We start from the raw sequence: 12,829 nt of genomic DNA on the forward strand, positions 1-12,829 counted from the left end.
ATTTAAGTGTCGCATTTTGGCAACAAAGATCTTCAGCTATTTTGTTGTGTACATTTTACTATTAGAGTTTTATTGTTACTGTGTAAAAGAAGTTATTAGAATATATAGTAAACATTGAACTATTTAAATTGTCTGGTATATTTGATTATTTTGTTTTTGTTGTCTTTGTCAATAGAAGCTAAACTGTCTTAAATTCAGTAATAACTGATTACTTTAAGTTTCATTTGATGATTGTGTTATGTAAAAGTTCATATAATGACTTCATACTGTCTAATATTGTCTTCGGTGAACTTGTGTTAATTGCATATGATTTACTTTTCATTATCGTGAAGCTTTGGCAATAAAATCTAGAATTTTAAGTGAAATGTTTCAGTATTTTGACTTATTGAGTAAATAATTTTGTAAATCAGATGCCACCAATTAATGTTTGATAAAAAAAAAAAAAAAAAAATGTATATTCAACGACTATAATAGGCTACTTATATTAATACAAGTAATAATACTGCTAATAGCTACAAGTTAATCAGTAATAGTATCAGATAAAGTAAGGAAGGCCAAGTATGAAAGCATCAGCTAAGAGACCAAAGAATGGGAACAGTTTTACAGTTTTTCATGTATATGAATACAAAGAAAATGAATCAGATTGGACTAGTGTACTGGGTGTGGGAAAGTCTTAGATAACCCAGCTGATGAATTTGTCTCTGTCTTTACTGATGAAAGACCATGCTAAGGAGACTGCCAGTGAGGATGAGACATGAAATTAGTGATTATGAAATTACACAGCTACTTAGAAAAGCTTTAGAGTCTGAAGTTTATGGCATATACCCAGTAATTTTGAGGGAAGCAGCCAGAGAGAGTATATTGAACCACAAGTTAATTATGAAGGCATCATTGGATTTTGCAGAAATTCCTTTTGATTTGACAAGTGCCAAAGTATCATTAATGCATAAAGGCAGTTCTAAGAATGAAGTCAGTAGCAGACTGGTCAATCTGAGTTCAGTGATTGCAACCCCAAATAAAATTGTGCGCCGAGCACGTATAGCAGAAGTTAAGTGAAACTTTTTTAGGTGAATATTTATCACTTTGACTGGGAATCCCATACTTCGAGGCTCCCAGCCTCGAAGATATGAGATATCTAGTTTTGGCAAGTGCTGTGGCATCAGATGATATTTAAAACTATTTGACTTCAATAGAGCCAGAATCACTTTGTTCTTGAGAGCCATGACGGCTGTTACAGGCCGACATTTGACTTACATCCTCATTTGAAAATGCTGTTTGAACATCTTGAGCTGCTAGTCTTCACATCATTCTTGAACCAAAGCCAATCATTATCCAGGAATGTATGTTTAAACTGTGGATGCTTTAGTGTTTCTTAAAATCCTGTTGCTGCTCCGGCTGTGTATTGCATGTTGAACAATTTAGAATTTTCTGGCATTTGGTTTTGGTTCCTTTGCTTTTCGTTTATGATGGCTTCGAGGACTCCTCATTGTTTTCATTTGCAGTAACAAGTATGACTTCTAACATTGGGGAGGTATAAGGCTCTAAAGACATGGACCTCCAGCTTCTTTGTTCAACTCCACTAATTTCTTCCACTGTCGAAATAGCTAAGATGTCTCCTTTGTACTCAATGGAGGTGATTGCATTGCACCTATATGTGCTCTATAAGCCTTACCATGCTCACTATTAGTCTTTGACATGTTGAATTATATTTGTTTTTTTTTTTTTTTTTATTACAGTGAAGAATGACAAAAGAAATAGCATGACGCTATCAGTAGGGGTACTGATTGGGTAATGTGTCACTTGTGCCTGAGATAATATAAAGAGTGGTGCAATGGTGCGGGATGAATCGTTTCTCGTTGCATTTTCTTCACGATTTTTCTCAATCCATGGATGCATTGTATTGCATGTATACATGAACTCTACACCTTATAATGCTCACAACAGCGTTATAAGCTTTGATTGCTTCACTGTATGATCAAATCACTTTATGATGGACACTCCATAACAAAATACAGGATATATTCCTGTATTTTGGATATCATTCTTCTCTTGGTGATTCCATTCTACTTATCTCTCTCTCTTCAGGGTAATTCTGTTCTGTTTTTTTTTTTTTTTTTTTTTTTTTTTTTTTTGGCTGGTGCAGCATAAGCCTCAGGCTTTCTTGTGCCATATGGCTAATAATAAGCGCCGGTTATTGTGATCACGTTTACGGATTGAATTTCAATTCTATTAACGGCGATTCGAATAAGCAGAAATAGGAGGAAAATTATTCACAGGGATTAAAAGTAATGATGTAAAGATTTACACTTTATTACCTTACCAGTTAAGAAAATTTAATGATATGAAAATCGGAAGAATATTTTCCACAGGTAAAAAAGGATGGCAACTACCAGATAGTCACCCTACCAATTACTAAGTAAGCCTAACGCTGTTTAACTTCGGTGATCGTGCAAAAACCGGGATATTCGTCTAGTACAGTAGTTGGCTGGTCAGAATGCCTGTATGTGTTTACTTAGGCAACGGTCGTTTTTTCTTTGCGTTTTTTTTTTTTTTTTTGTCAATCCACGAACGCAAGTTACTCCCATCTGAAAACTGCCTGGAGCGTGCCTAAAGATATGTCATTTCAATAATATACATTGGTGGGGGTTCAAAAACAGAAGAAACCAATATGGGAGTTATGATACAGGCGGATATGAAGTATGAGCAATGTAAACGGGCAGTCAGGAAAGCCGATCTTGTCCCTTTGATGGTTTATTAAACAATATTGTGTAGAGATAGGGAGGTCGTAATCCCATTGTATAAGACAATTGTAAGACCGCATTTGGAATTCTGTCCAAGTATTGAGACTATCTGAAAAATTATATACTTGAAAGTGTCCAAAGAAGGGCAACTCGCATCTCTGACTACCTTAATGGAGATAAAGGTAGGTATTGTAATTTGCTTTTGAAATTCATTCTTAATGAATTTCAGTCATGAGGAATTGATAATTACGTTACATTAAATTAAAAAGCTATGAAATGTATTATATGTTATTTATTTATGTAATGGCATTTCGAAAAAATAATCTTTATTATATATTTTATAAACATTACATTTCAGATGATTTACCATTACCACCTTTCTCTGATTGCATTAAAAATCAGTTTTCGAAATCGGAAGTGCGTGAGGTCACGTTAACCTCCAGGGGCCTCTCAGAGCTCAGCACATTATTGTAGTATTATTGAAAGGCATATACACTGGTGTGCAAAACTTAAGTACCCGTAAGGTTTTCACCTGTAGTTTCTCATGTGAAAAGCATACCAAAGGAACATCGTGAGGTACACAAATGATGGACACAACAACGGAAACAAAACAGTACAGAGGGACTTTATTCAAAAATGGCAACATAGCACGTGCTGCCATGATACAGATGCATCACTGCCAAAGATGGAAGGGAAGAGGTGGTCCTCAATAGGAGAAATAGCCACCCCTAATGTCGATGCAGGCTTTGCACCGCCTGTCCATACTTAAATCAATGTTGATAAGTTCTTGCGGTAACATTGCCCATTCATCTGTCAGTGCCATCTTCAGCTGGTAAACATTTTCTGGTTGGTGTGGACGTGCCGCTAGGCGTACCCCAGAGAGTCCCATATGCGTTTGATGAAATTTAGATCGCCGGAATGGGCAGGCCAATCCATACGAACAATGTCCTCACTTTCCAAAAGCATATCAACGACTGCAGTGCGATGGGGTGCGGTGTTATCATCCATAAACACGAATTCGGGGCAAATGGCACTTTGGAACAGACACACATAGAGAAGAATTACCTCAGTACAGTAGCGTGCACTGGTTACAATACCGCCTTCCAGTATCTGGAGTTGTGTACGTCCATCCTCTTCAGACGAGAACACCTCGACCGCCATATCGATTCCTTTCAGTGATGTTTGCGGTGTGATACCGTGTGCCAACCTCTCGCCACATTAGCCGACGTCCAGAATCGCTGCTGAAACTGAATCCACTCTCATCAGTAAAGGGTACCTTACCCCATTGCGCTGCTGTCCAGTCCTAGTGTTCGATGCACCACTGTAAACGGTTTCTCCGATGGACAGGTGTTAAAGGGATACAGCGTACTGACCGTCCGGCAACCAGTGCGCCTTTGTGGAGTCGTCTGGCCACAGTAAACCGCGATATCCTGCTTCCTGTGCAGCTGGTTTGCAATGGATCCCGCTGTCTGGTGTCAGTCCCTCTTGGCCTAGTATAGGAGTATATAGAAGTCATCAGTGGGCGTTGTTTTTCGTGGACGACCGCCACTGGTCCTTCGAGCAGCTGTACCTGTCGTTCTGAAAGCCGACCACTCACGTGAGACGATGCTATTGGTGATACCGAACTCTGCAGCCACACTCCTCCCACTTCGACCTCCCTCGAGCTTCAAATTATTCCACCCTGGGTAAAGTCATCCAGATGTTGTATACTGGCCATTTCGTTGTCTGTAACACTGTATGAAACCAATAGAACGTCTGTAACAATCGTGCTCACCATTCGGTAATTTACACATAACTGCTGCTTTTTTCTGTTTAAGTGAGCCCTCTCATCACGATTCAAATGTTTACATGTGCACCAGCTTTCTACTAAACGGCCACAGTTATACAAATCGCCACAGGCTGTTTCATTTGATTTTGTGGTTGTAACCTTTAGAAATAGTGTTGGTCCTTACGTTTTGCACACCAGTGTAATGTATATTTTCGAATAAAACTAAATAGGACTCTTGCTCCGGGATCCATAGTATAGGAAGTATGAATATTGTTCTCCACCGAAGGTAACAGAAATAGTTAATAATAATAATGAAGTTGCAGGTACAAACAAGGTACCTTTAATATAAACTACAGGTACAAAATTAAGGTAAAAAAAAAAGTAGCTTTCGAGTCTGGGAGACTCTTCGTCAACTTAAACATCAGTATGAAACAAAGAATGTCCGGGAATGGTCATGTAAGGCAAACAAAGTGTGACACGAGTGCAAGCAACTGTAGGGAAAACCATTGGTTAGAAGTAGATGCTTGTAGCTACAAATGCAGGGTGTGTGCATGGGGGCATGTGCCAACGTTTAGCACATTGTAGGATAACCGCCTCCATGATTCGATGTATGCGCATGCCTTTGTTGCAGTTAAAAGTACTATGACAACTGGTATATGGAGTGATTCGAGTCATACTTGTTTATGGTAATTGTGCGAGTGGTCGACGATTTGGATATCGTGGCGTGGGTCTAGGTCGTATTGAGAGGACCAAAACTCTGCGACCGCGGAGTACTCGGAATCAGCAGATCGGACGGCCTTTTCATATTCTGAGATCCGTTCTTGGCGCCTCCTGGCAGATTCCCTGATGTAGCAACTACCGCAGTCACGGCAGGCAATGTGATATACCAAGCTGCTGCATAACAAGGAGGGTATGGGGGTTTTTACCCTCGAGAGAAGGGATCACAGTTTTTTTATCTGGAAGCCGTAGACATTTTATCTGGTGAGCACGTAGATTCTTAGAAAGGCGTGAGATGCCAGAGTAATAAAGGATAAAAGTGGTTGAGATCGTGTCATCATTGTGGGAAGCTCTGGGGTGTGCGGCAAGCTCACAGGCCTGCAGATCGCATTTGTCCAGAGCACAGGAAGGGTAGCCACAGTTAGACAGATTTGTTTTTAATTTCGAAACTTCACCGCACCTGTCATCTATGGATGTGTACAGGCACGGATGAATAGGGTGCGCGCGGTACTGAGCAGATGGGGGGGGGGTGCCGATTTGTCGTTGGTGAATTGGCCAGTACACGATAAATTGAGGTTCCTAAACGAGAGCCCATGCGTCACACTAGACAATCCAAAAAGGTGAGGGTATTGTCCTACTCTAGTTCAATAATGAACCGGATGAAGGATTCTTAAAATTTCCATTCTCAATGGCAGTTTCGTGCTTGTTGGCCAGGAGCTGTAATATTTCGGTGATAGTTTGCCAGATATAGTTGCCTAGCGTCTCTTTACACTAAATAAATTTTAAACAAAATAAAAAAATAATAATAATAAAATAAAATAAAATTAGGTAGGGGGAGAAAAAAGAACGAAAATTGATTATTCGATTAAAAAGAGGGTAGGAAAAAAAACATTTTCTTTCCCATATAATCTTCCTCCACAATTTTCCTAGCTTTTTCTACCGGCATTCAATGATAACCAGCTGCGGAAAACAGAAAAACTACTGTTTGTGTGTGTGCGTGCACATTTTTACACTAACAAACGCAGCTTTGCTGCCTTAGTAATTCCCTGGCATGTATTGGAACACACAGATGGTGAGCTTGCAGTCTGTTTACTTTCAAAGTAATAATTGGACACAGAATATAGCAACTAATTTCAGCCGTCTAGTCATCAAACAGATGACTCCTGGACAGTGTAGGAGCTCCACACTACCCCTACACTGTCCAGGAGGAGGTGCACAAGGTAACTTCATGGAATTTGGTTGATGACTGTCAAATGCGCACGATTCAAGAATGAGATCAAATTTACCTTCACTTCTAGTTGAACATAAGCTTGACCTCCACAGGATCAAAGTCCTTTAGCAAAGCTGAATAGAGGTTTGCTAATTGGACAAAACTTAAAATCTCCACATTATGTGCAATGTGTTGTGAACTGTCCCACATTAAACAGTAGTTGCCCTCGTGAGTAGCAGAGTTGGCAGAATCGCTGTCGCCTCAGGTGGAAAAGACCTCAGTTCGAGTCCTATCGATGATGTCAGGAATTTTTATGGGTCTTTTTCACAGCGTGGCTGAGTTAGTCGGTCTCAGGAGACGGTAGCATCGTTTTTCTCCTGGAAAGTTGGGTTTTTCGTCCAGAAAACAGGAAATCATTATAGAACACGCAATTTTTTACAGACAGTATACACGGATCAATATGGCTGTAGTCACTGTTGAATCCCTATAACAACAACAACAACAACAAAATCTGTGGTTAGTTATGCTCCACGATAACCATCCTTTTGTTTCCACATGTGCCACTACTTTGATCTCTCATCTACTTAATCCAATTCATTATTAGTATCTTATCGTCCAACAGCATCCTTAGTGTACCCTTAGCCATAATTATGAGAGCATCCTTGGATTCAGGAGAAGTCCCCGCAGACTGGAGATGTTCGAATGTATCCCCAATTCACAAAGGGGGATTAAAAGGTGACACAAGTAATTACAAACCTATTAGTTTAACTTCTGTTCCTGGGAAAATAATGGAATCACTGCTTAAAGAGGCATTACAGGATCATCTAGACAAACCTGCAGTTCAGACACAGCGTGGGTTTGTTAAGATCTCTTGTCTAACCAATTTAACGGGATCCTGCAATGTGGTCACAAAGGAACTGGATGCAAAAAATAATTTTGATATCATATACTGAAACCTTTTGATACTGTTGCTTATGAAAGACTGCTGTACAAACTGGAGAAGTGTGAGGCAATTTGCTACAATGGATAAAGGGATGGTTTCGTCCAGAAAACAGAAAATCGACCTCTTATTGAGGTGTTTGGTCGATTTTCGGTTTTCTGGACGAAAAACCTGAGTCCGGAAAAAAAAACCATAGTCTTCTTAGACCGACTAACTCAGCCACGTTATGAAAAAGGCCCATAAAAATTCCTCCCATCATGGGCGGAGCTCAGACACAAGTCGTTTTCACCCGGTGTGCGGAGGACGGTGATCCTACCAAGTGTGCTATCCACAAGGGTGCATATGGGTAGCAGTAACCCCAGAGTAACGTCCAACTGTGTGGTACTACATTCATTGTAGTGGAAAATGAAAAAGACAGAGTAATTGTGCAGTCAGACATGAAGTTCTCTGAGCAGTGCAAACAGGTGCCTGGACAGCTCATGTGGTTTTGTCAGCGATGTACAGAAATTTTTCTACCAGGAACAAGGTAGTGATTATCCTGTTGTACAAAGCAATGGTCAGCCTTATTTTAGGCAGGATGTAAATCTGCTGGATTGAGTGCAGGGAAAGGCAAAGTGGGGAGGATAACAAAGGGGGTGCTCTTACCAAGAAAGGCTTCAGTTCCGCAAACTGCAACGTCTGGAGACTAGGGACCTGTGAGTTGATCTTATTGAGGTGTTCAAGGCTTTGAATGGATTGAGCAAACTCAATGCTGATGGAATTCTTTCTCTTGCTCTGAATAAGCAACTTAGGGCTACACATTCAAATTAAGGAATAATAGATGTACGGAAGCTTGTCTTTAGCCAGTGGGTGGTTGATTGCTGAAAAAAACTTCCATCTGTTGTTAAAGTTGATAGCTAAAATTAATTCAAGGAAGAACTAGACAAACTTTTGGAGCAGATGGAGAGGTGAAATGGGATTTTTTTTGACTGATGCTGTATAAGCTTGCTTTCTTGCATAATTTGCCACTACTAATGCAATATCCTTTCAGTGTACATAGAAAATTCTTAAAAACGATTTTTATTTTGAACTGCTCTTAGAGTTCAATGTATTATAAAATAAAACTGAACATGTGATTTTAGAAAAATTTATTGGAAGGAAGGAAAAGACTTACATGAAAAAAATGCTCTGAAAAAGTTGCTTATTATCTGTAACAATTTCTTAGACATATATTAAGATATCAGATATAATAAAATATACATATAGATATATTTTCATATACAAGCTTGTATTTATACGTGTGCTATATACATATTACTTTACTATCAGATTAATATTTAAATTCTAATAATTATATCTAAATATTCGTAGAACAATTTCATCAGTTTTACACTTAAGCTGGTTAGACATTCAGTTATCAATTACAATGAGATAAATATTACTTGGCAGTGCCATCCAGAGCTTACTAATTCAAATCTAAGCTCTTCTGTCTTTTTTCTTTGCTTGTGCGTTATTAAAATGAATATCTAATGTAGTCTTCAATACTCTGCAAATTGTGATAATCTGATTGTCATAAATAAGCGAATTACATCAAATATTTTCTAAACTACGTATTATATATTACATAAAATATTTCCTCAACTAAGTTTTATGTTACATAAAATATTTTCTTTGATTTAAAGAGTATTTGCTTCTTTGGAAGCATTTTCTTCTATGGGAAGAAAAATATTTGTTTTTATTAAATTGCGATTATCAGGACAAATTTTCTAATTTGGCCTCCATTGTGCACATTCTTTTTTCCCTTCCCATTTTAATTTTTCTTTCATACGTTTAAGATTTTCAGATCATTACAATCTAATATTTAATAGGAAGAATTCAGTTTCTGTTGTTATAAATGCTTTTAAAAATTCAAACTTGTCAATATGAAAGTGTAAATTATTGGAATTACTCTTCCAGTAATTCTTTCTCATGTTAATGCATTGGAGAAATCACTTAAGACCTTGGATTACAGATGGATTACAGACTTTGGATTACAGATGTTATAATTGAAATATAATCATCTGATCAGATAGACACGAGCAGGGGAATTGTGTTGTCTTTGGAATATGTCAACTTGTATTAGAAATAAAAGATTTTATGAATAAATAGTTCATGAATTGATATGAAACAATTTTATGTAGGAAAAGATAAACGAAATTATCATTTGAAATAACAGTAAATAGTTATTAGTTACCACAAATGCACAACAGATTAAAAATAGCTCTTCCCTAAATTAAAATAATAATGCAAAAAAAATAAACATTTATTGCTTGTTATCCTTGAGTTCGTACACAATTAAACACTAAAAGAAATACTCTTCATGACCCGTCAGTAGCACAGTTGGTATAAGCACCTTCCTCCTCACACCGGGTGGAAAAGACCTGAGTTCGAATTCCATCAATAACGCGAGGAATTTTTATGAGTCTTTTTCAAAACATCGCTGAGTTAGTTGGTCTCAGGAGAGATGGTTTTTGATCCCTGAAATTCGGGGTTTTCATCCAGAAAACAGCAAATCGACCACAGAACACACAATTTACAGACATATTATATACGGTGCAATATGGACTAAGTTGCTGTTACCCAAAACCCTACAAGAACAATCCTTTATGACAAAATTATCAGCAGAGTCACCTCTAGAGTTTAGGGGGACTTTGCAAAATAATTCCAATGCCAGATACAAAATAACTGAGCAGGGACGAAAATTAGAATCTGAAAGATATTTTTTTATTATTTAAAAAATGAAATATGAATATTAGGAATTTTCAGTGCTCGAATTGAGTCATAATACTGTATTGAATCGTATATCTGTAAATTGCGTGGTCCTGTGATCGATTTGCTGTTTACGGGACGAAAAACTCGAGTTTCTGGGGGATGGAGGACCATGCTATATTCCTCTGAAACCGACTCACTCACCAACGTTGTCAAAAAGCCCTGTAAAAAGTCTTAGCGTCATTGACAGGATTTAAACTCAGGTCTTTTCTATCCAGTGTGTGGAGGATTGTGATTATATGAACTGTGCTATCCACGAGGTCAATTAAGCTAATGTTCAATTTTAATTAACATTCAAATTTATAAATTTACAAAAAGGTTTTCAAAAATGTTACAATGGTCACGACCAATTACAACCTCAAACAGATTCGTAATTAATCATGCCACCTTACTTTCAGAACTGATGAGAACTAGCGTACAATGTTTGCATTGGATAAAATTTTGCCAAAAAATAGATTCAATCTTGTGTTTGTTGACGAACATTAGCATTTAGGGTGTTAATGTTTCCCTAAATAGCACCATGGCTAATCAACCTTCTAACACATTATTGCTTTGGGCTACCCTTCTTTCTCTGATACTTATTAGCACAAAAACAGACTTTTCTTATAGTGCTCATAATGTGGCGATTACTTCAAATCGAAAAATAGAAGCTTGAAATCAAACCTATTCTGGTTGTCGAATAATAGTTTTTTTTGTTATTAACCAGCTACAACTGAAAGTAATAAAACAAGTTGATCAATCGTATAAGTGGTTTTTCATTTTATAAAACCTGCATATAAAACACACTAAGTTTATTTGGTGATAAAGAGAGTGGTGGCTCAATTGAATAGGAATTTATCGGGAGTGCACTTCAAATTTTGGATCTGTAAAATGTATATTTTAATACCTTCAAATGCGTAAAAGAGTTTAATGGACTTGATCTACTAAATGATCTCGATGAATTTAGATTAAATGCTAAAGATCTATTATCTGAGCGCATCCTAAACAATTTTCAATTATTATTTCGATTGCTTCAGAGGATGTAAGAATGCTTTTACTGCTGGCTGAAACGGATTCATCCAGATTTACCAACTATTATATTGGTACTGGATAAGTAAAACCAAAAATTCTCAGAATGAACACAGTGTTATTCTGTGTTCAACTGACCGTTTTACAAATATAACTTCGAAATGATAATTTAAAGCATCATAAGCGTTAACAGAGGGCAGTTTGTATTTGTAACATTTCTATTAGCTTTGTTCTAATCTTATAAATTCGACTTGACTTCATGTGAAGAAGAACAATAAATGTCAGAACCAAAATCTTTAAAGCATTAAATTCATAATTAAGCAGATAATACCTTTAAGTTTTAGAAAAGCTGATTTGTTAGTCTTCAGTCCAGTGCTGTCTAAAATTAATTAGTGCAACATTCTGTGAGAGCTAGATGTGATGCATTTCCTTTTTTTAAAGTTCTTGAAATTACAAAGGAAATTCAAGGAAAATTGACCTCGTAATACCACAAATAAGAAAGGTAGACTGCAGCCATTATAGGATGGAAGCCTCCTCAACGATTCATGTTGAGGAAAATGGACCATAATATGCCACGCTGCTTTAGTGTGGGTTGGCAGATCGGCGTATTTAGCAGTCAGTGGCTTGAACCCCAGTCTACTCAAACAGCGTGTGCTACTACACTCCCGACCACTCGGCTACGGAGGCCCTTTATACCACAAATGGCCAACGCCATATATAGAAAAACTGGCTTGAAATTATAAGGAAAACTGCATGGATTTCATTCCATAAAATTCCAATGTTATTTTTATAGGATTGAGCCTTGCTAACAAAGTGCATGAAAGGGAAAAAATTGTGATCTTCCACTATCCCTTTAAAGGATTTTAAAGAAGAAAAATAAATAATAATAAGAAAAAGAGAGCTAGTTCCCTTACATATGTCACAAAACATAGAAAATGAGTCAGTTCTGAAAAGGTTTCATCGAAATTTATGGTAACAACAGAATTTACTGTGCATTTTGGTCACCTGATTTCTGAACTTTTTCATCCGTAGATGCTGATTCTCTTCAGCAGATCTCTGTAAGTCAGAATAAGAATCGCAACCTTCAAATTTGTAGGTTGAACTTCCTGACTCGCCATCTTTTTGTTTTTTGTATTTCATTTTTAGGTATTAGAAAAATTTGCAACAAAATTTAAGAAATTTTTTAAAAATTTAAATTTTTATAAGAAGATTTTCACACATATTTAGATGTGTGAAAATCTGTATATATGGTATTTTATTAAGATTCGCTCGGTTAGCTTCGAAATTTTGGCATCTTTTTTGTTCACTCTTCAATCCTCGCTGCTAATGAAAAAATTCTATAAATTTAATTTAAAACTTTTGAAGAATCATTTAAAGAATTTCAGTTTGGACACTTCTGATGAAAAGTTGGAATTTAAACATTTGAAATGTTTATGTAGAAAATCACGAATGAAGATGTTTTCAAAATAGAAGAAAGTCACGAAGATGCATTTAAATAATAAAGAAAACAAAGTTTGAGAATTCCAGGATTAATCAAATTTGCCACCAAAGAGTTATCCGTTATCAAACTCGGTTAACCAGAGAAGAAACTGGCAGAATATTCTTAAAGACCATTAAAAGCCTTTGAGTCCGCTATATATTTATAGTTCTTAAAATGC

This window comes from Mastigoproctus giganteus, chromosome 11 (genome assembly GCF_048544385.1).
Source record: "Mastigoproctus giganteus isolate SK-2022 chromosome 11, ASM4854438v1, whole genome shotgun sequence".
NCBI lineage: Eukaryota > Metazoa > Arthropoda > Arachnida > Uropygi > Thelyphonidae > Mastigoproctus > Mastigoproctus giganteus.